The 11582-nt window shown below is 41.7% G+C and overlaps 1 pseudogene; it reads right to left on the bottom strand.

Annotated features, from left to right (window-relative positions):
• Positions 1-5124: 5124 nt before the first annotated feature.
• On the bottom strand, positions 5125-6025 carry LOC136168784 (glyceraldehyde-3-phosphate dehydrogenase-like; annotated as a pseudogene).
• Positions 6026-11582: the final 5557 nt, after the last annotated feature.

Below are 11582 nucleotides of genomic sequence, written 5' to 3'. Positions count from 1 at the left end.
GATTTTTATGGATACGAATGCTTAAGCCTAAACTAAATAATACCACTGATTTAAAGAAAAATATTAAGTAAATAATAATTCTGGTCATAGTTTCAAAAAGTGACGACAATAACAAAGAATGGTTAAAATCTGGGAAAACTCAGATGAGGCCATTCTAGACTCTCTCTGTGGGTTACCCAGGTAAAACTTAGAAGCACTCAAACCATCACCAACTTAGAAAGACCAGATCATTCAGATCCCTAAGTGTCTACAGAAGGTTACTACGGAGATGTGGACTTGAAGGAAGCAGCCTGAGAAGCCACAGGATACACAGGAAAGAGGACATAAAACGGCTAAGCTGTGCATGGAGTCAGGGGACAGATTAAGTAGCTTAGCTCAGTTCAGTCGCTCAGTTGTGTCCAACTCTTTGTGACCCCATGAACCGCAGCATGCCAGGCATCCCTGTCCATCACCAACTGCTGGAGTTTGCCCAAACCCATGTCGATTGAGTTGGGAATGTCATCCAACCCTCTCATTCTCTGTCGTCCCCTTCTCCTCCTGCCCTCAATCTTTCCCAGCATCAGGGTCTTTTCCAATGAGTCAGCTCTTCGCATCAGGTGGCCAAAGTATCGGAGTTTCAGCTTCAACATCAGCCCTTCCAATAAACACATGGTTCAATCTCCTTTAGGATGGACTGGCTGGATCTCCTTGCAGTCCAAGGGACTCTCAATAGTATTCTCCAACACCACAGTTTGAAATCATCAATTCTTCAGTGCTCAGCTTTCTTTATAGTCCAACTCTCACGTCCATACATGACTACTCGAAAAACCATAGCCTTAAATAGATGGATCTTTGTTGACAAATGTCTCTGCTTTTTAATATGCTGTCTAGGTTGGTCATAACTTTCCTTCCAAGGAGTAAGTGTCTTTTAATTTCATGGCTGCAGTCACCATCTGCAGTGACTTTGGAGCCACCCAAAAATAAAGTCAGCCACTGTTTCCACTGTTTCCCTATCTACTTGCCATAAAGTGATGGGACCAGATGCCATGATCTTAGTTTTCTGAATGTTGAGCTTTAAGCCAACTTTTTCACTCTCCTCTTTCACTTTCATCAAGAGGCTCTTTAGTTATTCTTCACTTTCTTCCATAAAGGTGGTTTCATCTGCATATCTGAGGTTATGATATTTCTCCCAGAAATCTTGATTCCAGCTTGTGCTTCCTCCAGCCCAGCATTTCTCATGATGTACTGAGCATATAAGTTAAATAAGCAGGGTGACAATATACAGCCTTGATGTACTCCTTTTCCTATTTGGAACCAGTCTATTGTTCCATGTCCAGCTCTAACTGTTGCTTCCTGACCTGCATACAGGTTTCTCAAGAGGCATGTCAGGTGGTCTGGTGTCCCCATTTTATTCAGAATTTTCCACAGTTTATTGTGATCACACAAAGACTTTGGCATAGTCAATAAAGCAGAAATAGATGTTTTTCTGAAACTCTCTTGCTTTTTCATGATCCAGCAGGTGCTGGCAATTTGATCTCTGGTTGCTCTGCCTTTTCTAAAACCAGCTTGAATATCTGGAAGTTCACATGGAACCACAGCCTTGTCTAACTCATTGAAACTAAGCCATATCGTGTGGGGCCACCCAAGATGGCCTGGTTATGGTGGAGAGGTCTGACAGAATGTGGTTCACTGTAGACTGGAATGGCAAACCACTTAAGGATTCTTACCTTGAGAACCCCATGAACAGTATGAAAAGGCAAAAAGATAGGACACTGAAAGATGAACTCCCCAGGTCAGTAGGTACCCAATATGCTACTGGAGATCAGTGGAGAAATAACTCCAGAAAGAATGAAGGGATAGAGCCAAAGCAAAACCAACACCCAGTTGTGGATGGGACTGGTGATGGAAGTAAAGTCTGATGCTATAAAGAGCAATACTGCATAGGAACTTGGAATGTTAGGTCCATGAATTAAGGCAAATTGGAAGTGGTCAAATAGGAGATGGTAAGAGTGAACATTGACATTCTAGGAATCAGCGAACTAAGACGGACTGGAATGGGTGAATTTAACTCAGATGACCATTATATCTACTACTGTGGGAAGGAATCCCTCAGAAGAAATGGAGTAGTCATCACAGTCAACAAAAGAGTCCAAAATGCAGTACTTGGATGCAATCTCAAAAACGACAGAATGACCTCTGTTCATTTCCAAGGCAAACCATTCAATATCACAGTAATCCAAGCCTATGCCCCAACCAGTAATGCTGAAGAAGCTGAAGTTGAATGGTTCTATGAAGACCTACAAGACATTCTAGAACTAACACCCAAAAAAAATGTCCTTTTCGTTATAGGGGACTAGAATGCAAAAAGTAGGAAGTCAAGAAACACCTGGACTAGGCAAATTTGGCCTTGGAGTACAGGATGAAGCAGGGCAAAGGCTAATAGAGTCCTGCGAAGAGAATGCACTGGTCATAGCAAACATCCTCTTTCAACGACACAGGAGAAGACTCTACACATGGACATCACCAGATGGTCAACACCGAAATCAGACTGATTATATTCTTTGTAGCCAAAGATGGAGAAGCTCTAAACATTCAGAAAAAACAAGACCAGGAGCTGACTGGGGCTCAGATCACGAACTTCTTACTGCCAAATTCAGACTTAAATTGAAGAAAGTAGGGAAAACCACTAGGCCATTCAGGTATGACCTAAATCAAATCCCTTATGACTATACAGTGGAAGTGAGAAATAGATTTAAGGGACTAGATCTGATAGACAGAGTGCCTGATGAACTATGGATAGAGGTTCATGACACTGTACAGGAGACAGGAATCAAGACCATCCCCAAGAAAAAGAAATGCAAAAAAGCAAAGTGACTGTCTGAGGAGGCCTTACAAATAGCTGTGAAAAGAAGATAAGTGAAAAGCAACAGAGATTGAGTAGTATTTCTTTCTAAAATCCTGTTTCCCCCTGTTTACTTTCCTTGACAGATCTGGCCCCCACTGACCAGGTCAAATGATTTCTTTCCTGTTTTTAATCAGATGCTATTGGTTTTAACAAGCAGAGATGTCCCTCTTACCTAAGAGGTGGGAGTCTGGGTTGAGAGACAGGGATGAAAATCTTTTTTCTCTTCAGTACAGTCTCCTTCCAAGAACTGCCCAAGACATGGTTTCAGGGATGTCCTTATCCTATATCACAGCCACCTCAAACAAGCCGCCAGCTGTCACTGACATTTCAAATATAGGTCCAGTACCAGACATTTCACTTTTTCACAGTCCACTTGACAATGTCAAAAACTTCTGTGATAATTAAATGGAGTTGATTGTTAATGATATCACTTCTGACATGGCAGCTCCTTTAACTAAAGCCTTGAATCATTCTCTCTTTCATACATATACTTTATAAATGTATATACATTTATATATACCCCTGTGATTTTCAAAATTAAATATATATTTTCTTTTTCTAGACCTGGGGATTGTGTATATAAATATACCTGGAAGCATATTTAAATTAATCAGGCTAATCCTCCTGAATGAGATTTAGTATAATCTACACAGGGTCATCCTAGATTACTCAAGTCACTATGTTGAAATGGACTGTACTGTCTAGTGTTCCCCGGAGGCCTAGACTGAAGGTTTAATGCTTCTCAGTGAAGGAGGAATGATTGAAGGGTGTCTTTCCCCCCAAACCCCACAGGAGATTTTTGACAGTATTTGGAGACATTTTTGGTTGTGACCACTGGGCAGATCAGGTGCCAGAGGCATTTAGTGAGTGGTGGCCAGGGTTGCTGCTAGACATCTTACAAATTACACGATAGCCGCCACAACCAAGAACCATCCTGCCATAATGTGGATAGTGTGGAGGTTGAGAAACCCTGCTCTAGAGGGATATTGTATTTCTGGTAATTTGATTCAGAATCTTAGTTCTTGTGACTGCTGACTTTAAACCAATTGTTATAGAAAGTGAAATACACACACACACACACACACACACACACACACACACACACACACACATACACATGTGTGTGTGTATCTTACTCTTCTGCAACCCCAGGAACTGTAGCCCACCAGGCTCCTTTGTCCATGGGGATTCGCCAGGCAATATATATATATATGTATATTTCATTTACATATCTAAATTAAATGTATATAGGTTTTGTTCTGCCATCTCATCTGATGCTGGCTTTTGTGAAGTCAAACATTCTAAAAGTAAATTAGCTTGGCCTTCTGCTTATACAATTAGATGTGTCCATCTTCTACCTTGCTGTCCGCCCTGGGTGCTGATTTATATCAGTGAGATTCAGATTCTCTGTGCATTTGGCCATTCAGGGCCCCAAGTGAAGACTGAAAAGAGAGACAGGACTAAGGTTATATATTTTTTTACTTAACTCCTTCTATAGCACATAATCTGTGTCCTTCTTTCAAAAGTCGCTAATCTTCTTCACACCATTTTTTGCTCTGTGGGACCCCTCCTTTCTCCCATTTGAGAATCAGGTCTCCTAGCTTCTCTGTCGTAAGAACTCAGGATCACTGACCTCTTCCGTATATTTTTCCTGCCCTCATGCCAAGTTAGTTAGTTCAGTTGCTCAGGCCAGTCCAGCTCTTTGCAACCCCATGGAAGCAGCATGCCAGGCCTCCCTGTCCATCACCAACTCCCAGAACTTGCTCAAACTCAATGTCCATCAAGTTGGTGATACCATCCAACCATCTCATCCTCTGTCATCCCCTTCTCGTCCTGCCTTCAATCTTTCCCACCATCAGGATCTTTTCCAAGAGTCAGTTCTTCCCATCAGGTGGCCAACATATTAGAGTTTCAGCATCAGTCCTTCCAATGAATATTCAGGACTGATTTCCTTTATGATGAACTGATTGGATCTCCTTGCAGTCCAATGGACTCTCAAGAGTCTTCTCCAACACCACAGTTCAAAAGCATCAATTCTTTGGCTCTCAGCTTTCTTTATTGGGGGATATAGGGTACTTTATTGATGGTACACAACAAGGCAGGTTTCCCTAAGCCCCTCCCATTCCTCAGAGCCTTGGGGATGGAGATTCTCAGTGTGGTGAAGAATCGAGGTGGGGCAAGGACTCCCCAGCAGCTGAGTATTCTCTCTTCCTCTTGTGTTCTTGCTGGGGCTGGGGGTCCAGGGACCTCACTCCATGGAGGCCATGTGCACCATGAGGTCCACTACCCTGTTGCTGTAGCCTAATTCATTGTCGTACCAGGAAATGAGCTTAACAAAGTGGTCATCGAGGGCAATGCCAGCCCCAGCATCAAAGGTAAAGAGTGAGTGTTGCTGTTGAAGTCTCGGGAGACAATCTGGTCCTCAATGTAGCCTAGAATGCCCTTGAGGGGCCCTCCAATACCTGCTTCACTACCTTCTTCATCTCATCATACTTGACAGGTCTCTCTAGGTGGCAGGTCAGAGCCACAATGGACACCTTGGGGGTGGGGATGGAAGGCCATGCAGGGGAGCTTCCCGTTGAACTCAGGGATGACCTTGCCCATGGCCTTGGGAGTGCCGGTAGAAACAGGGATGATGTTTTGGGCAGCCCTCAGCCATCACACCATAGCTTGCCGGAGGGGCCATCCACGGTCTTCTGGGTGGCAGTGATGACATGGATGGTGGTCATGAGTCCCTCCACGATGCTGAAGTGGTCCTGGATGACTTTTGCCAGGGCGGCCAAGCAGTTGGTGGTGCAGGAGGCATTGCTGACAATCTTCAGAGAGTTGTCATACATCTTGTGATTCATGCCCATCACAAACGTGGGGGGATCAGCAGAAGGTGCAGAGATGATGACTCTCTTGGTGCCACCTTTCAAGTGAGCCCTAGTCTTCTCCATGGTAGTGAAGATACCAGTGGACTCCATCACATACTCAGTACCAGCATCACCCCACTTGATGATGATGGGATCTTGCTCCTGGAAGATGGTGATGGCCTTTCCATCAATGACAAGCTTCCCGTTCTCTGCCTTGACTGTGCCGTGGAACTTGCCATGGGTGGAATCATACTGGAACATGTAGACCATCTAGTGAAGGTCAATGAAGGGGGTTATCGATGGCAACGATGTCCACTTTGCCAGAGTTAAAAGCAGCCCTGGTGGCCAGGCACCCAAACAGGCCAAATCCATTCACTCCAACCTTCACCGTCTTGTCTGAGGGATGCAGCTGGCACAGCACCAAAGATGAGGTTGTTTGTTGAATGGGTAGGTGTAGAGAGACTCAGCTTTCTTTATAGTCCAACTCTCACATCCATAGCTTTGCAAAAACCATAGCTTTGACTACTGCAAAAACCATAGCTTTGACTAGATGAACCTTTGTTGGCAAAGTAATGTCTCTGCTTTTTAATATGCTGTCAAGCTTGTTCATAGATTTTCTTCCAAGGAGCAAGTGTCTTTTAATTCCATGGCTGCAGTCACCATCTGCAATTATTTTGGAGCCCCCAAAATTAAACTCTGTCACTGTTTCCATTGTTTCCCCATCTATTTGCCATGAAGTGATGGGACCCAATGCCATGATCTTCGTCTTTTGAATGTTGAATTTTCAGCCGTTTTTTTCACTCTCCTCTTGCACTTCCATCAAGAGGCTCTTTAGTTCTTCTTTGCTTTCAGCCATAAGGGTGATGTCATCTGCATATATGAGGTTATTGATATTTCTTCTCTCAAACTTGATTCCAGCTTGTGCTTCATCCAGTCCTGCCACCAAATTTTAGTATAGTTATTGTATAAGTAAAAAGTCTTGAACTATTAACTCAAATGTATCATCTGTTTTCTGCTGCAGACCTAGTTCTGTTTTGGGAGTGTCTTTTGTGTTTGTCTAGTCTCTCGTGTTTATCTAGTACACAGATGCTCCTTTATGTCATGGCCACCTGAATGTTCTAACATCACACAAGAAGTAGCACCAAAGAGAAAAAATAAAAATACAAACAGTTCAAGCACAACAGAACATGAACAACCATAGTGGATGAATTATAACTTGTTAAACATAAATCTCAATTATCTTTGTTTTATCAATATGTAAGAATTGACAATTACTCTCAAGTTAGAAACTAAAATGGAACAGAAACTAGCAACATGCCCTTGTGGCTAACCTAGTATTGTCAGATTGTGCTGTCACTCTACCACATTCTACCACGTGTCTCCCCCACACCTTCACCTTCCTGCACCTGGTTGGCGGCAGTAGCTTCCTGGTTCATGACCCAATCTCTCAACACCAATCCATTGAGCAAACCATTGCTACTCCAGAATGTCAGTTTGATCTTCCCTGCTCATAAGTTTTAGTGTTTTTTTTTTCACATTTTCTACTGAACACTGCTTGAACTCCTTAATATTTTGCAACCTGACCTCAAACTTCCTTTACAACATTATCTTACATTCCTTTAGGAGTCTGATCTCCCAAATTTAGAAGTGATACATTCCCTTCACACCAATTTGAAAAAAACAATGTCTGAACATCAAAGTCTAAACATGGTTATCTGTTTTTAGTTCATTTCAACTGAAAACTGTATTATATTTACAAAAAGGTGGCTGACTTAGCTTGTAACTCAAACAAGTATGTGTTTTTTCTTGAGGCAACTATATCATACTCTTACTTGTAATATATGTGTTTTATGTATACTTCTGGTTTAATTGCCCCAAAAATAAAAAGGAGTTAAGATTTAATGTAATAATTTTACTTCTTCTTCAGAGCAATTTAAGTGAAGAATATCATGGCTATTAATAGACTTTGGGGCCACTACGCTGACTCAGGCTGTAGCACCAACAGTTCATCCATTCCTGTTTTTGCATCTTCAGGGAAAATATGAGCACAGGAAAAAAGGACAAAAATACCTTAGTATTACTAAGAAAATAGTTTTTGCTGACAAACCTATTAAAAGATTTTTAAAGACACCCTAGGGCTCCACGAACCACATTTTTATAACTGCTGCTGTACACACTGAATTAAGGTTTTCACGCTGCTTCTGTCTTTCTCAGGAGCCCCAGGTTGTTGCTAACAGAAGACAAGAAGTCATGAGTTGAAGAGAAGAAAGGTGGAATCTCGGAACGTGTGTCTCCAACCCCGTGTGTGCCCCCGGACCCTGACGAAGGTGCTGCTTCTCTCCGGGACTTTACTTCAAGCTTTCCAGCTGTGTTTCCTTTAACATTTTTATGGGGCGTATCAGAGTTTCCATCATATTGCTTATGGTTACTAGATTGCAGGTCCTTTGGTAGAAAATGAGCTTCTGCAAAGTAGAAAGCATATTTTATTCATTTCAGCACCCACTGCCTAGGGTTGGTACGTGGTAGATGTTTGAAAAAAAATGAATGAAAGAGTTTAGGGAAAGCGGGTTTTTTGGCTGTGGTTAAATTTTCATTGCAATGACTACTGATTGAAAAAAACAATGGTAGGCATCTTTTATAAACGCTTACTATATTTCAAGCACGTTTCCAAGTGTTTTCTATATATTTCATTTAATCCTTATACATTTTTATACTCTTCAGTTATTATTCTCAGTTCCTCCGTTTGTTGAAAAAGAAAGTGAAGGTTAAAAGGACAAGTGATGGTTTCCCCTGAACTCACTCCACTAGCAAATACTGGAGTCAGTATTCAATAATATGATATTTATCTGAATGTTAGAGACTTCACATATAAGATGCAAAGTGTGTTTTGGGGGGCTTTGCTGTGGACCTTATTGGTTTCTCTGATGGCAACATCATTGTGCATATTGATCTCAGAATATCAGGATCAGATAACTTTTTTTCCCATCCAGGTAAGGCACTGCTAAATATTGTGTGTGCATAGATGGTGGAAATTTGGTTTCCATGATGTTTTTGTGACTCTGATTTGTTTTTCTGTGACTTTTATTAAAATATATGTCTTTTCTTTTGATCCTATTAGCCTCTTAATGAAAAACAAATCTAAACTTATCTTATATAAGCCTGCCTTACTGCATTTAGCTCAGGGACCTTACACCCAAATGATCAGTGGCCAATTTGAGGAAGAGAAAAACCAGTTAAAAAAGCAGAATCATTCCAGATTACTCTGAAATAGGGTCTCAGTGGGCTTCTCCTCTCCAGAGACTATGATGCTTTTATTCTCTAGATGCATTTACCTCCTGGTAGCAGAGTTCCCCAAACTAAACTTAGAGAGACAAATAAGCCAGGATTCCATATGTTGCTGCATGTAATGGAAAATATGCCTTCTTAATGATGGGGTTACCTGAATTCCTAATGCAGGAAGCATTTTCCAGCAGGAAGATATTTACGCACTCAGATTTTTTATTAGTGGGGTATATTTAATAATCCTAGATTAAAATAGTTTGGGAATAAATAATTCTCTTAAGATCAAAGTAAATTAGTTATCTCCTACTAGACTGCACAGGAAATTTCATTCTAGGCTACAGAATTCTTAGTGATGTTTGTATGTTTATCTGTTTTGCTTTGCTTTTTAAGCAGTATTCACCCTCACTACAGTACTGAATTCCATGACAAAGTTCCTTCTCTGTATTCTAACCTTCTAAGATGGACATTCCTCCTATGTTCACTTCATCCTTCTCAGCTCAGGCACTGTCATGGCGATATATTATCAACAGTGTATCTCATTTTTACCATCTCACACCTGTCAGGATGACCATCTTTAAAAAGTCTACAAATAAATTCTGGAGGGGGTATGGAGAAAACGGAATCTTTCTACACTGTTGGCAGGAATGTAAACTGGTACAACTACTATAGACAACATGAAGGTTCTTCAAAAAACTAAACACAGAGTTTCCCAAGACCAGAAATTCTAGTCCTGGACATAAATCCAGAGGAAACTCTAATTTGAAAAGATCTATGCACCTCAATGTTAATAGCAGCACTGTTTACAATAGCTAAGACAAGGAAGCAACCAAAATGTTCATCAGCAGATAACTGGACAGAAAAGATGTCATATATGTGTGTGTGTGCACGCATGTACATGCTTATTTGCGCAGTTGTACTCAACTCTTTGCAATCCGTTAGACTGTAGCCCACCAGGCTTCATCTGTCCATGGAACTTTTCAGGCAAGAATCTGGAGTGGCGTGCCATTTCCTTCTCCAAGGGATGCTCCTGACCCAGATATTGAACTTTCTTCTCTTGCATCTCTTGCGTTGCAGGCAGAGTTTTTACCTGCTGAGTCATTGGGGAAGCCTATACACATACACAAAAGGTTTTGTTTGTGCCCGCCAAGAGTCTGTCTTCCAGTCTTGTGTAAGTTCTGGAGGCTCTATGGTGGGGTTGGCAAAATTGCACTCATCTCACATCCTAGCGAAGTAATGCTCAAAATTCTTCAAGCCAGGCTTCAAAAGTACGTGAGTCATGACCTTCCAGATAGGCAAGCTGGATTTAGAAAAGACAGAGGAACCAAAGATCAAATTGCCAACATCCTCTAGATCATCAAAAAAGCAAGAGAGTTCTAGAAAGACATCTACTTTTGCTTTATTGACTATGCCACGGCCTTTGACTGTGTGGATCACAATAAACTGTGAAAAATACTTAGTACTTATGGGAATACCAGATCACCTGACCTGCCTCCTGAGACATCTGTATGCAGGTCAAGAAGCAACAGAACTGTTCATGGAACAACAGACTGATTCCAAATCGGGAAAGGAGTATGTCAAGGCTGTATACTATCACCCTGCTTGTTTAACTTATATGCAGAGTACATCAGGAGAAATGCCAGGATGGATGAAGCTGGAATCATGATTGCCGGGAGAAATATCAATAACCTCAGATATGCAGATGACACCACCCTTATGGCAGAAAGTGAAGAAGAACTAAAGAGCCTCTTGATGAAAGTGAAAGAGGAGAGTGAAAAAGTTGGCTTAAAACTCAACATTCAGAAAACTAAAATCATGATATCCAGTCCCATCACTTCATGGCAAATAGATGGGGAAACAATGGAAACAGTGACAGACTTTTATTTTGGGGGGCTCCAAAATCACTGCAGTTGATGACTGCAGTGATGAAATTAAAAGATGCTTGCTCTTTGGAAGAAAAGTTATGACCAACCTAGACAGCATATTAAAAAGCAGAGACATTATTTTGTCAACAAAGGTCCATCTAGTCAAAGCTATGGTTTTCCAGTGGTCATGTTTGGATGTGAGAGTTGGACTATATAAAGAAAGCTCAGAGCTGAAGAATTGATGCTTTTGAACCGTGGTGTTGGAGAAGATTCTTGAGAGTCCATTGGACTGCAACGAGATCCAATCAGTCCATTCTAAAGGAAATCAGCCCTTAATATTCATTGGAAGGACTGATGCCGAAGCTGAAACTCCAATACTTTGGCCCCCTGATGTGAAGAGCTGACTCACTCAAAAAGACTCTAATGCTGGGAACGATTGAGGGCGGGAGGAGAAGGGGACGATGGAGGATGATCTGGTTGGATGGCCTTACTGACTCAATGGACATGAGTTTGAGTAAACTCTAGGAGTTGGTGATGGACAGGGAAGCCTGGCGTGCTGCAGTCCATGGGGTTGCAAGGAGGCGGACATGAGTGAGTGACTGAACAGAACTGAACTGAAATCCATACACAGAAGTGCATACACACACATATGAGGTTACTACTCAGTCATGAAAATAAACGAGATAATGCCATTTGCCG

Source organism: Muntiacus reevesi, chromosome 5, assembly GCF_963930625.1.
Source record: "Muntiacus reevesi chromosome 5, mMunRee1.1, whole genome shotgun sequence".
Lineage (NCBI taxonomy): Eukaryota > Metazoa > Chordata > Mammalia > Artiodactyla > Cervidae > Muntiacus > Muntiacus reevesi.
The sequence above is the reverse complement of the archived record's forward strand: the minus strand, read 5'-3'. Positions and strand labels throughout refer to the sequence as shown.